This window comes from Vespa mandarinia, chromosome 14 (assembly GCF_050613455.1).
Source record: "Vespa mandarinia isolate Hongniang chromosome 14, ASM5061345v1, whole genome shotgun sequence".
Lineage (NCBI taxonomy): Eukaryota > Metazoa > Arthropoda > Insecta > Hymenoptera > Vespidae > Vespa > Vespa mandarinia.
In genome coordinates, this window is record NC_140823.1 from 4,205,191 (window position 1) to 4,211,259 (window position 6,069).

The window sequence follows — 6,069 nt, forward strand, 5'->3', positions numbered from 1 at the left end:
TTATTAAAAAAGAGAAAAATGTGTGACTAAGTCCGAATAATTATACATCAGTATTCTTTAAATATTATCAATAACATGCGACAGCAGCTAAGGATTGAAACAAAATATCCACACACACGCGTACGCACACATATACGTATATCTGTATATAATAGAGCAGAAACTTGTTAATTCATTCTGATATTCGATTTGATTATCGCATCATGTAATTTGAGTATTGCAATGCAAATTGTTCGTCCCTTTTTTCGCTTACTTACTACAAAGAAAACTTTCTTTTGATGAAAGATGGATAGAGATAGATAGATAGATAGATAAATGGCAAGAGAGAGAAAGAGAGAGATAGAGAGAGACAATTAATGTACCTTGATATTTTGAGTAAATACTTAGCTATCCACTTTCTTATATACGATCAGCATTCTCGACAATTCGAGCAACTACTATCGACCCCACCAAAATCTCCTCGTATGCTTCGTGTTCCATCCGATTCCCTTCTCGTACACTAGCTCTATTTCTTTCTCCCTCTAACAAAAGCACCCCTTTCCCTAGCCAACGTATATTTCTCCATCTCTCTCTTTCTATTTCTCCCTTCTCTAACTATCCTTCTTCTTCCCTCAAACTTCCTCCCTGTTTTCATCTCCTTTCTTTCCTTTTTCCTCTCTCTCTCTCTCTTTTTTTTCTCTCTTTCTCTTTCCTTCTATATACCTAATACCTCTCTGTCTTTCTCATGGGCGATCGACGGGGCCTGGGCAAGGCGTAGTGGGGGGCCACGTGCTTCCAGTACCCAGTCACGCGAGAGTGGGACACGTGGTACGGTACGTCCGTCCGGATGCATAGGCGTCGAAACGAGTATATTTTCTTTTCCCTTTTTGTTTTCACTCTTTCCTTTTTCTTTCCCTTTTTTTTCTTTGTTTTCTTTTCTCTCTCTCTCTCTCTCTCTTTTTTTATGGTACCTATCTACCTCGAAACGCACCAATGTGTCTAAAATGATTTTAAAGGAAAACGCGTAACTCATAAACTTTATGTACCTGCTCACATTACTATCTCGTAGAATATAACTTTAACGTTAATTTGTTCTATGAAAAAAAAAAAAAAAAAAATAGAAACAAAAAAAAGAAAAAAGATATATCGAATTGTCACCGGATATATGACGAAATTACGTTTCACATACGAACACGTTCGTTTTTCCTTTTGTTTCGAGTAAGATCAATTTTTCTTTTTTTTTTTCTTTTTTTTCCTTTTCCCCTCAGATATAGAAACGTACCGATTAATAGACAAGTCTTTCGAAGAATTCCACTACGAGGAGAACAGTATATGAGAACGTAAGTACATATAGATGAACAAACGAAGGAGCGGCACGTCTAGAACGGAAAACGCGTTTCGATCGATCTCATGGTATTTCCCATAGGTACTGAGCGTCGATTACTAGACAAGAAACTCATACTCTCTCTCTTTCTATATATATATATATATATATATATATATATATATATATACGTTTACGAGATCGATCGACTTTTCTCTCTCTCTATCTGTCTCTCTTTCCCTTTTTTTTACTCCAAGCTAATCTTTGTTGAACTTTATTAAAGTCCATTTATATACGAGAGAATATATATGTTCTTCTTATTCTTCGTTTTTTCACGAGTTCGCAATGTATGGACGACCTTCGATCCCTTTCCTGCTTTGCGACGAATGAGGTCTTCTTTCTAGTGAGCTCGATAAAAAAAGAAAAAAAAGAAAAAAAAAAAAAAGAGAAAATTAAAAAAAAATACAAGAAAAAAGAATGTATATCACCTTTTATCTTATCTCCGTTGGAGAGAGAGAGAGAGAGAGAGAGAGAGAGAGAGAGAGAGAGAGAGAGAGAGAGAGAGAGAGAGAGAGAGAGAAAGACGGCAACGACGACGACGAGTACTACGTTATATATAGGGAGGGGGGGGGCGGAGTGGCCCAAATAATGTGGTACAAGGCTTTTTGCCGTAAAAATTATTACGAGTATATCATGATTCATAATTTTCTTTTTCTTTTTTTTCTTCCTTCTTTTTTCATCGATTAAATTTAACTTAGAGATTATCTATTTGATATTGAAGAGGGAACGGGGAGAAGGGAGGCAAACAAATATCAGAAATATCTGATAAAAGATAAGAATAGAACACACCTACTTTTTGTTTCAATGAAACAATATTTTTGAATAACTTTGGTTACGCACGAAATGAAAATACAAAATATATATATCATAACAAAAATTCTATTAGACTAAATAACACTTCAGAATTACTTTCAGAATATTCATTTGTAATACCTTATTTGATTCAACTCTTTATACCTGTTAGAAACTATTCATACGTTTTTTCTAATGCATATACGAGCTTATGTTTGAACCTTTTGATATGTACATACTTTCTGTTTGCAGTTAAAACATTTCGCTTTATTGTAAGAGCATTACGTTTCAAACGTTATAACTCTTCCTCTTTCTAAAGTATACTTACAATTAGTCATATCTTCTTTCGAATTTTCTATGGTCATCCATTATGTTGGATCACGTTGAAATGATGTAAATAGAAATGCTAAATAAGAAATACATATATATATATATATATATATATATATATATATATATATATATATTGTTACTTAACTTTTCTTCCACTAAAGTGCGTTACTTATTTTTCTAAATAATTATGTAAATATTATTAAATAAAAAATTAAAAAATATAATAACAAAGTATAATTAAATCTATATAAGTATTTGAAATACTTCGACCCAGTAAGTCACGTTTTTTATAATATAGGGAAATTTTCTAGTAATTTCTTATAGTAACTTTGAATTTTTCGAACAAAGTAGCTTCTAGAAAAGATAAATCTTGTTCGTTGGTAATAGTACTGGTAACTGAGAAACGGAAAAGTTTAGATGAGATCTTAGAGGGGGAGGAGGGTAGAATCAAATAAAATCCGGTACAACACAAGGGAGCATCGACCCTCGGGCACGTGTCCGATGCCACGTGCTGTATTCGTCGGACCTCTCTAGTTCTATGCATCGTGTCTATCCTATTCTTTTTACTATTATCTTTCTCTCTCTCTCTCTCTCTCTCTCTCTCTCTCTCTCTCTCTCTCTCTCTCTCTCTCTCTCTTTATCTACCTCTTTCTTTTTATTTCACTTATCGATAATATCTCCATTAACGCCAATGTCAACTATCGTTGTTGCAGTATGAGAGAGAGAGAGAGAGAGAGAGAATCATTTAGCTATTTTTTTTTGTCCATCTTCATGTTTTACATTAATCGCTAGTAAACAACATCAGTAATGATAATTCGTATTTTAAATAATGTTAAAATAATATTACAATAAAAAATCATATTTTTAGCCTCACGCTTGTATACATAAGAAATAAATACATTTAATTGAAACATTTTCAAAACATAGATTACTCATACGTAATTACATATTAATAGCTAAATATATATATATATATATATATATATATATATATATATCTAGGTTAGGTTGAATTATCGACGAGGATACGGTTCGGTGAATTACGATTTGGAATAAATGCGAGGTATTCCCATAAAAAGAGAGTAAACGAAATATTTGTGATACCTACCTAAATATATATATATATATATATATATATATATATATATATATATATGAATAGAAGAGAGATAGAAAACACATGGAAAAAGCGCGAGCGTAAAACGTCGAGCTTTTATTGATCGGTCTTTCTCGTAACGTCTACAGGGAGCTGTTGGTCGGTCGGTCGGTTTTGCTCGATAGACGAGAGAAGTGCGGAGAGTCTATCGATTTTCAAGTGGTGACGTAAGCTTAGCTATTGGGAATGTGACTCGATCTTGGCAAAGAAATAAATAAAGGCCGTCCTTTGTGTATTGTCATTGTCCTTCGTGTCTCTTATTGACTTTCGTTCGATCTTCCCTTTAGAGAATATATTTATGTTTTTAACATCAATAGAAAAATTTACATTAACGAAAATTAAACAAAGATATTTTTTGCTTAGTCCATCCTCCGTGTGAATCTTTTACTACGATGTTCTCATACGTTATCGTGTTCTTCTAGCGTGAAGAACTTTTGTAAGAAGGAGAGAGGAGACTTCGACTATATGTACTCTTACGTACGTATCTATATATATGTATGTATGTATGTATATATATATATATATATGTATGTATGTACGTACTATGAGATGGCACCGAAATATTGATCAAACAAAGCTGTCGTGTGTTTACGAGTTTCCATCACGAGCTTACTTAGGTTCTATCGCACGTAATTAATGTACCTACTTAGTTTCTTCATTATTTCCTTTTGACATCTCTTTGAGCATGAATGTAAAAGAGAAACGTTCATCTATATGCATGCAGGTATACCTATATGTGAGTATATATATATATATATATATATATATATAACAGATGTGTGTATGTGTGCAATATCGTTTACGTTGCTGACCTCAGCATGTACCGTTTCGTGATTCGTCTAACTCAAAGAGATATACGGATAGATAGATAGAGAGAGAGAGAGAGGGAGACGCGAAGAGGAATACGTTCTAATAAGGTATTATATATATAATACATTGACCTAGCATTAAAATTGATTATTCGATTAATCGCCCACTTAATCGCGACGCTTGAATCGCTCGATCGAGTAAACTCGCTCACTACGACTACTCTCCTTTCAAAGGAATTTATTAAAGAGAACAAACGAGCTGTTAGATCATTCGTGAGTAATTGCGGAGGTGGATATACATAACAGTAAATAATCATTTAATCTTATGTACTATATACATATCTATCTATCTATATATATATGCATACATATATGTATGTATGTATCTGATCTATGGCTAGAGGAAGAACATAAATATTACAGAAATCCATTTATGTAAATATAGATTTTAAAAATAAATTTTGTTTTGCAAAAATCATAGTATTAACTCACATCTATATTTACTGTAAAATTATTATTCATTACTATTCACAGACGCATACACACACACATACACACATACACACTCACAGATCATCGATTTATAAATCAGAATTCGATTTTTGGATTCCGTTCATCGCAAAATGTAATATCCTCTTACATCAGAAACCTCAAGCAACGTTTAATGAAAAGGGGCGGTGCGTAGATCATCGATCAAAAGACGCAAACTCCGAGACGTGTGTTATGACTGATGCCCATAGCAAGATAGAAAGAGAAAGAACCAGAGAGAAAGAGAGAGAGAGAGAGAGAGAAAGGGCCGAGGTTAGCTTGGGATGCTGTTCGTGGACTGGCTCAATACCGAGCTCCGACCTATTTGGCAATGTTCCTGAGATCGGTTGGTTCGTCTATATATGTACATATATACACACATCTCGATTTAATTGATCGTCGAGATAGAAACGAGTCATTATATTGCCATGAGAAATTAAAAATCAAGATGCGCGAATTATTCTCAATGTTCCATTCTATTCGAAATAAGAGAGGAGAAAGATTTTTTTTCTTTTTTTTTTTTTTTTTTTTTAATCGTTTTCGAAACAAGAAATTTTGAAAGTTCATCATTACGTTGATACTTATGTACATGTCGTTTATATAATTACGTATATCGAATTGAAATAAGAAAATATATTATTAAACAAGATCTTTAGAAAATTATTACGAATAAATTATTAATAATGATATTTTTTTTTCAATAAACATATAAAATAAAATATAACGAGCCCAATACATGAGATGACATTATATGTGAGAGATCGTTCTCGTTCTTTAATCATCCCAGACGGAAATATATATTGAACATATGTAATCAGAGAGGAGGGAGGGATGATTTGAGTTGAAGGTTTATGTACTTTGTAGAGAAGACGGTATGGTGCATCGTGGCAATTTATTCAGGCGGACAAGTCGGCGTTCCAGAATCGTTCTAAATTTTTATTCCGACGGTGGGTGGTGTGGTGAGGTCAGCAGTACTGCGCTCTACTCACTTCTATATATCTCTCTCTCTCTCTCTCTGTCTGTCTCTCTCTCTCTCTCTCTCTCTCTCTCTCTCTCTCTCTCACATACACACACAGATACATACACAC